Source organism: Pseudophryne corroboree, unplaced genomic scaffold, assembly GCF_028390025.1.
Source record: "Pseudophryne corroboree isolate aPseCor3 unplaced genomic scaffold, aPseCor3.hap2 scaffold_2480, whole genome shotgun sequence".
Taxonomy (NCBI): domain Eukaryota; kingdom Metazoa; phylum Chordata; class Amphibia; order Anura; family Myobatrachidae; genus Pseudophryne; species Pseudophryne corroboree.
In genome coordinates this window covers 3,455-12,689 of record NW_026969136.1, presented here as the reverse complement: position 1 = coordinate 12,689, position 9,235 = coordinate 3,455, and the positions used below count along the sequence as shown (strand labels likewise).

The 9,235-nt window shown below is 35.6% G+C and overlaps 2 non-coding genes across 2 annotated transcripts; both read left to right on the top strand.

Annotated features, from left to right (window-relative positions):
• On the top strand, window positions 1-74 carry TRNAN-AUU (transfer RNA asparagine (anticodon AUU)). The gene has a single exon. It is a non-coding gene; the product is annotated as a tRNA-Asn (tRNA).
• Window positions 75-5,843: 5,769 nt separating this feature from the next.
• Window positions 5,844-5,917, top strand: TRNAN-AUU (transfer RNA asparagine (anticodon AUU)). Its single transcript has one exon. It is a non-coding gene; the product is annotated as a tRNA-Asn (tRNA).
• Window positions 5,918-9,235: the final 3,318 nt, after the last annotated feature.

The following is a 9,235-nucleotide window of genomic DNA, read 5'->3' as shown; positions in this document are numbered from 1 at the left end:
GTCTCTGTGGCGCAATCGGTTAGTGTGTTCGGCTATTAACCGAAAGGTTGGTGGTTCAATCCCACCCAGGGACCTAATTAAACTTCTGATCAGATTTTGGTGATATTTAAGTAGACAAGTCAAAATTTCAAACCCCCTCTTATGGTGTAGGGTACATGGCCTTCTCTGATGTAATCAGAGTTAGATTTGATTCAGTGATTTTATAAAAAACAGCTAGGAAGCACAATTTAGCAGTGGGTTGCAGAGAAAAAAAATATGCTGGCAAAAAAAATCCAACTGAGTGATTAAACAGCTCTTCATTTTCTGGCTTTATTTTTATGCTAACAAATTTGTTCTCTGAAAAGTGTCCACAAAGCCAAGTCTCTGATTAACACCGTTGTAGGGATGGTTTTTCACCTATTACTAAATTAAACTTGCTTCATTGGAAAGGCAGCAAGATGCATCCTCATTTCAATGTCTACTGAAATAATACAGGTTGACACCAGGAAACATTAACGCCACTGCATCCTTGCTGCTTTCTCATGTGGAAGTCTGTTTAATGTGAAAACAAGGTGATATCTAATTATCACACAGGTAAGGAATTAAGAAAATCTTTATTTAAGGGTGAAGATGTTTCTCCCAAAATCGTTGCCCCAATGCATCATTGAAATTCAAGCTGGAAAGATGATTTTAATATATCACTTGTACATTTTGTATTGCTCTTCTGGTGACAATGTAGTTTGTTTTTGTCAATTACCATTTTAATAATAGGGTAAAGAAAATGAAGTGGATTTTTGAAAGAAAACAATACTGTCAATATACTATTAAAACAAATTAAAATGGTAAAAGTTATTGTACTTTTAGTAAAAATAAAAGAGACAAAATATCAATCCCAGTTTTGGATTACTTTAATTAACAAAAAAAAATGCATATAGCAGAGGATAGTTTCAATCTACCTATCTCTGGGTTATGGGTCCAGCATGCTTCCATTGCAGTACTCTGCTGCACATGTAAGTGCAAGAGATCCTGAAGCACTCACTCATCATGGGAAAGTACCAATGTGTTTCTTCATTGGTTGATGGAAGAAACATCTTACAAAAACTCTCCAGATTATTGACTTTTTAAAGTTTTTCTAGGAAACGTTCTTGATGAATGCTTATTAGCCTTTGTCAGTATGCACTTTTTGCAAAGTGTCTCTGTGGTGCAATTGGTTAGTGTGTAAGGCTATTAACCAAAAGGTTGGTGGTTCAATCCCACCCAGGAATGTAATTGACCTTGTGATCAGATTTTGGTGATATTTAAGTAGACAAGTCAAAATTTCAAACCCCCTCTTATTGTGTAGGGTACCTGGCCTTCTCTGATGTAATCAGAGTTAGATTTGATTCAGTGATTTTATAAAAAACAGCTAGGAAGCACAATTTAGCAGTGGGTTGCAGAGAAAAAAAATATGCTGGCAAAAAAAATCCAATTGAGTGATTAAACAGCTCTTCATTTTCTGGCTTTATTTTTATGCTAACAAATTTGTTCTCTGAAAAGTGTCCACAAAGCCAAGTCTCTGATTAACACCTTTGTAGGGATGGTTTTTCACCTATTACTAAATTTAACTTGCTTCATTGGAAAGGCAGCAAGATGCATCCTCATTTCAATGTCTACTGAAATAATACAAGTTGACACCAGGAAACATTAACGCCACTGCATCCTTGCTGCTTTCTCATGTGGAAGTCTGTTTAATGCGAAAACAAGGTGATATCTAATTAGCACACAGGTAAGGAATTAAGAAAATCTTTATTTAAGGGTGAAGATGTTTCTCACAAAATCGTTGCCCCAATGCATCATTGAAATTCAAGCTGGAAAGATGATTTTAATATATCACTTGTACATTTTGTATTGCTCTTCTGGTGACAATGTAGTTTGTTTTTGTCAATTACCATTTTAATAATAGGGTAAAGAAAATTAAGTGGATTTTTGAAAGAAAACAATACTGTCAATATACTATTAAAACAAATTAAAATGGTAAAAGTTATTGTACTTTAAGTAAAAATAAAAGAGCCAAAATATCAATCCCAGTTTTGGATTACTTTAATTAAAAAAAAAAAGCATACAGCAGAGGATAGTTTCAATCTGCCTACCTCTGGGTTATGAACCCAGCATGCTTCCATTGCTGTACTTTGCTGCACATGTAAGTGCAAGAGATCCTGAAGCACTCACTCATCATGGGAAAGTACCAATGTGTTTCTTCGTTGGTTGATGGAAGAAACATCTTACAAAAACTCTCCAGATTATTGACTTTTTAAAGTTTTTCTAGGAAACGTTTTAGATGAATGCTTATTAGCCTTTGTCAGTATGCACTTTCGCAAAGTGTCTCTGTGGCGCAATCAGTTAGTGTGTACGGCTATTAACTAAAAGGTTGGTGGTTCAATCCCACCCTGGGATGTAATTGATCTTGTTATCAGCTTTTGGTGATCTTTAAGTAGACAAGTCAAAATTTCAAACCCCCTCTTATGGTGTAGGGTACCTGGCCTTCTCTGATGTAATCAGAGTTAGATTTGATTCATTGATTTTATAAAAACAGCGAGGAAGCACAATTTAGCAGTGGTTTGCAGAGATAAAAAATATGCTGGCAGAAAAATCCAATTGAGTGATTAAACAGCTCTTCATTTTCTGGCTTTATTTTTATGCTAACAAATTTGTTCTCTGAAAAGTGTCCACAAAGCCAAGTCTCTGATTAACACCTTTGTAAGGATAGTTTTTCACCTATTACTAAATTAAACTTGCTTCATTGGAAAGGCAGCAAGATGCATCCTCATTTCAATGTCTACTGAAATAATACAAGTTGACACCAGGAAACATTAACGCCACTGCATCCTTGCTGCTTTCTCATGTGGAAGTCTGTTTAATGCGAAAACAAGGTGATATCTAATTATCACACAGGTAAGGAATTAAGAAAATCTTTATTTAAGGGTGAAGATGTTTCTCACAAAATCGTTGCCCCAATGCATCATTGAAATTCAAGCTGGAAAGATGATTTTAATATATCACTTGTACATTTTGTATTGCTCTTCTGGTGACAATGTAGTTTGTTTTTGTCAATTACCATTTTAATAATAGGGTAAAGAAAATGAAGTGGATTTTTGAAAGAAAACAATACTGTCAATATACTATTAAAACAAATTAAAATGGTAAAAGTTATTGTACTTTAAGTAAAAATAAAAGAGCCAAAATATCAATCCCAGTTTTGGATTACTTTAATTAACAAAAAAAAAGCATATAGCAGAGGATAGTTTCAATCTGCCTACCTCTGGGTTATGGGCCCAGCATGCTTCCATTGCTGTACTCTGCTGCACATGTAAGTGCAAGAGATCCTGAAGCACTCACTCATCATGGGAAAGTACCAATGTGTTTCTTCGTTGGTTGATGGAAGAAACATCTTACAAAAACTCTCCAGATTATTGACTTTTTTAAGTTTTTCTAGGAAACGTTTTAGATGAATGCTTATTAGCATTTGTCAGTATGTACTTTTGCAAAGTGTCTCTGTGGCGCAATCAGTTAGTGTGTACGGCTATTAACCAAAAGGTTAGTGGTTCAATCCCACCCAGGGACGTAATTGACCTTGTGATCAGATTTTGGTGATCTTTAAGTAGACAAGTCAAATTTCATACTCCCTGTTATTGTGTAGGGTACCTGGCCTTCTCTGATGTAATCAGAGTTAGATTTGATTCAGTGATTTTATAAAAAAAAGCTAGGAAGCACAATTTAGCAGTGGGTTGCAGAGAAAAAAAATATGCTGGCAGAAAAATCCAATTGAGTGATTAAACAGCTCTTTATTTTCTGGCTTTATTTTTATGCTAACAAATTTGTTCTCTGAAAAGTGTCCACAAAGCCAAGTCTCTGATTAACACCTTTGTAAGGATGGTTTTTCACCTATTACTAAATTAAACTTGCTTCATTGGAAAGGCAGCAAGATGCATCCTCATTTCAATGTCTACTGAAATAATACAGGTTGACACCAGGAAACATTAACGCCACTGCATCCTTGCTGCTTTCTCATGTGGAAGTCTGTTTAATGTGAAAACAAGGTGATATCTAATTAGCACACAGGTAAGGAATTAAGAAAATCTTTATTTAAGGGTGAAGATGTTTCTCACAAAATCGTTGCCCCAATGCATCATTGAAATTCAAGCTGGAAAGATGATTTTAATATATCACTTGTACATTTTGTATTGCTCTTCTGGTGACAATGTAGTTTGTTTTTGTCAATTACCATTTTAATAATAGGGTAAAGAAAATGAAGTGGATTTTTGAAAGAAAACAAAACTGTCAATATACTATTAAAACAAATTAAAATGGTAAAAGTTATTGTACTTTAAGTAAAAATAAAAGAGCCAAAATATCAATCCCAGTTTTGGAATACTTTAATTAACAAACAAAAAAATGCATATAGCAGAGGATAGTTTCAATCTGCCTACCTCTGGGTTATGGGCCCAGCATGCTTCCATTGCTGTACTCTGCTGCACATGTAAGTGCAAGAGATCCTGAAGCACTCACTCATCATGGGAAAGTACCAATGTGTTTCTTCGTTGGTTGATAGAAGAAACATCTTACAAAAACTCTCCAGATTATTGACTTTATTAAGTTTTTCTAGGAAACGTTTTAGATGAATGCTTATTAGCCTTTGTCAGTATGTACTTTTGCAAAGTGTCTCTGTGGCGCAATCAGTTAGTGTGTATGGCTATTAACCAAAAGGTTGGTGGTTCAATCCCACCCAGGGACGTAATTGACCTTGTTATCAGATTTTGGTGATATTTAAGTAGACAAGTCAAAATTTCAAACCCCCTCTTATTGTGTAGGGTACCTGGCCTTCTCTGATGTAATCAGAGTTAGATTTGATTCAGTGATTTTATAAAAACATCTAGGAAGCACAATTTAGCAGTGGGTTGCAGAGAAAAAGAAATATGCTTGCAAAAAAATCAAATTGCTTGATTTAACAGCTCTTAATTTTCTTGCTTTATTTTTATGCTAACAAATTTGTTCTCTGAAAAGTGTCCACAAAGCCAAGTCTCTGATTAACACCTTTGTAGGGATGGTTTTTCACCTATTACTAAATTAAACTTGCTTCATTGGAAAGGCAGCAAGATGCATCCTCATTTCAATGTCTACTGAAATAATACAGGTTGACACCAGGAAACATTAACGCCACTGCATCCTTGCTGCTTTCTCATGTGGAAGTCTGTTTAATGTGAAAACAAGGTGATATCTAATTAGCACACAGGTAAGGAATTACGAAAATCTTTATTTAAGGGTGAAGATGTTTCTCACAAAATTGTTGCCCCAATGCATCATTGAAATTCAAGCTGGAAAGATGATTTTAATATATCACTTGTACATTTTGTATTGCTCTTCTGGTGACAATGTAGTTTTTTTTGTCAATTACCATTTTAATAACAGGGTAAAGAAAATTAAGTGGATTTTTGAAAGAAAACTATACTGTCAATATACTATTAAAACAAATTAAAATGGTAAAAGTTATTGTACTTTAAGTAAAAATAAAAGAGCAAAAATATCAATCCCAGTTTTGATTACTTAAATTAACAAAAAAAATGCATATAGCAAAGGATAGTTTCAATCTGCCTACCTCTGGGTTATGGGTCCAGCATGCTTCCATTGCAGTACTCTGCTGCACATGTAAGTGCAAGAGATCCTGAAGCACTCACTCATCATGGGAAAGTACCAATGTGTTTATTCGTTAGTTGATGGAAGAAACATCTTACAAAAACTCTCCAGATTATTGATTTTTTAATGTTTTTCTAGGAAACGTTCTAGATGTATGCTTATTAGCCTTTGTCAGTAGGCACTTTTTGCAAAGTGTCTCTGTGGCGCAATCGGTTAGTGTGTTCGGCTATTAACCGAAAGGTTGGTGGTTCAATCCCACCCAGGGACCTAATTAAACTTGTGATCAGATTTTGGTGATATTTAAGTAGACAAGTCAAAATTTCAAACCCCCTCTTATGGTGTAGGGTACATGGCCTTCTCTGATGTAATCAGAGTTAGATTTGATTCAGTGATTTTATAAAAAAACAGCTAGGAAGCACAATTTAGCAGTGGGTTGCAGAGAAAAAAAATATGCTGGCAGAAAAATCCAATCGAGTGATTAAACAGCTCTTCATTTTCTGGCTTTATTTTTATGCTAACAAATTTGTTCTCTGAAAAGTGTCCACAAAGCCAAGTCTCTGATTAACACCTTTGTAAGGATGGTTTTTCACCTATTACTAAATTAAACTTGCTTCATTGGAAAGGCAGCAAGATGCATCCTCATTTCAATGTCTACTGAAATAATACAAGTTGACACCAGGAAACATTAACGCCACTGCATCCTTGCTGCTTTCTCATGTGGAAGTCTGTTTAATATGAAAACAAGGTGATATCTAATTAGCACACAGGTAAGGAATTAAGAAAATCTTTATTTAAGGGTGAAGATGTTTCTCACAAATTTGTTGACCCAATGCATCATTGAAATTCAAGCTGGAAAGATGATTTTAATATATCACTTGTACATTTTGTATTGCTCTTCTGGTGACAATGTAGTTTGTTTTTGTCAATTACCATTTTAATAATAGGGTAAAGAAAATGAAGTGGATTTTTGAAAGAAAACAATACTGTCAATATACTATTAAAACAAATTAAAATGGTAAAAGTTATTGTACTTTAAGTAAAAATAAAAGAGACAAAATATCAATCCCAGTTTTGGATTACTTTAATTAACAAAAAAAAATGCATATAGCAGAGGATAGTTTCAATCTGCCTACCTCTGGGTTATGGGCCCAGCATGCTTCCATTGCAGTACTCTGCTGCACATGTAAGTGCAAGAGATCCTGAAGCACTCACTCATCATGGGAAAGTACCAATGTGTTTCTTCGTTGGTTGATGGAAGAAACATCTTACAAAAACTCTCCAGATTATTGACTTTTTAAAGTTTTTCTAGGAAACGTTTTAGATGAATGCTTATTAGCCTTTGTCAGTATGGACTTTTGCAAAGTGTCTCTGTGGCGCAATCAATTAGTATGTACGGCTATTAACCATAAGGTTGGTGGTTCAATCCCACCCAGGGACCTAATTTCCCTTGTTATCAGATTTTGGTGATCTTTAAGTAGACAAGTCAAAATTTCAAACCCCCTGTTACGGTGTAGGGTACCTGGCCTTCTCTGATGTAATCAGAGTTAGATTTGATTCAGTGATTTTATAAAAACAGCTAGGAAGCACAATTTAGCAGTGGGTTGCAGAGAAAAAAAATATGCTGGCAGAAAAATCCAATTGAGTGATTAAACAGCTCTTCATTTTCTGGCTTTATTTTTATGCTAACAAATTTGTTCTCTGAAAAGTGTCCACAAAGCCAAGTCTCTGATTAACACCTTTGTAAGGATGGTTTTTCACCTATTACTAAATTAAACTTGCTTCATTGGAAAGGCAGCAAGATGCATCCTCATTTCAATGTCTACTGAAATAATACAAGTTGACACCAGGAAACATTAACGCCACTGCATCCTTGCTGCTTTCTCATGTGGAAGTCTGTTTAATATGAAAACAAGGTGATATCTAATTAGCACACAGGTAAGGAATTAAGAAAATCTTTATTTAAGGGTGAAGATGTTTCTCACAAAATCGTTGCCCCAATGCATCATTGAAATGCAAGCTGGAAATATGATTTTAATATATCACTTGTACATTTTGTATTGCTCTTCTGGTGACAATGTAGTTTGTTTTTGTCAATTACCATTTTAATAATAGGGTAAAGAAAATTAAGTGGATTTTTGAAAGAAAACAATACTGTCAATATACTATTAAAACAAATTAAAATGGTAAAAGTTGTTGTACTTTAAGTAAAAATAAAAGAGCCAAAATATCAATCCCAGTTTTGGATTACTTTAATTAACAAAAAAAAATGCATATAGCAGAAGATAGTTTCAATCTGCCTACCTCTGGGTTATGGGCCTAGCATGCTTCCATTGCTGTACTCTGCTGCACATGTAAGTGCAAGAGATCCTGAAGCACTCACTCATCATGGGAAAGTACCAATGTGTTTCTTCGTTGGTTGATGGAAGAAACATCTTACAAAAACTCTCCAGATTATTGACTTTTTAAAGTTTTTCTAGGAAACGTTTTAGATGAATGCTTATTAGCCTTTGTCAGTATGTACTTTTGCAAAGTGTCTCTGTGGCGCAATCAGTTAGTGTGTACGGCTATTAACCAAAAGGTTGGTGGTTCAATCCCACCCAGGGACGTACTTGACCTTGTTATCAGATTTTGGTGATCTTTAAGTAGACAAGTCAAATTTCATACCCCCTGTTATGGTGTAGGGTACCTGGCCTTCTCTGATGTAATCAGAGTTAGATTTGATTCAGTGATTTTATAAAAACATCTAGGAATCACAATTTAGCAGTGGGTTGCAGAGAAAAAGAAATATGCTGGCAAAAAAATCAAATTGCGTGATTAAACAGCTCTTCATTTTCTGGCTTTATTTTTATGCTAACAAATTTGTTCTCTGAAAAGTGTCCACAAAGCCAAGTCTCTGATTAACACCTTTGTAAGGATGGTTTTTCACCTATTACTAAATTAAACTTGCTTCATTGGAAAGGCAGCAAGATGCATCCTCATTTCAATGGTAAGTCAACCTTCTTGCCCTATGTTCCCTGTCAACGGATGAAGACGCATCATTATCTACCGCAGTCATTTTGGCCCAATAGATATGCAAGAAGTTTAGATTCCCCTTTCTTTGCAGGTAGAGGAAGGAAAAGGAAGAGGTCTGTAGCCTCTTCAAGATCGCAGGACCAGAGATTGTCCTCTGCTTCTGCCAAATCCACTGCATGACACTGGGGCTTTCTTGCAGGAGCCCACACCAGTGGGGGCACGTCTAAAACTCTTCAGTCAGTTCTGGATTCATTCGGACCTGGACTCGTGGGTTTTACAAATAGTGTCCCAAGGGTACAAACTGGGGTTTCAAGACGTTCCCCCTCACCGATTGTTCAAATTGGCCTTTGTCAGCAGGGAGAAGGTTTTTATTCAAGCCTCTTCGTGGTCCCGAAGCCGGACGGCTCAGTCAGACCAATCTTAAATCTGAAATCCCTCAATTTCTTCCTAAAGAAATTCAATTTCAAGATGGAATTTCTCAGGGCAGTGATCTCCAGTCCGGAGGACGGAGATTTCATGGTTTTGGTAGACATAAAGGATGCCTACTTACATGTTCCCATTTAGCCACTGCCTC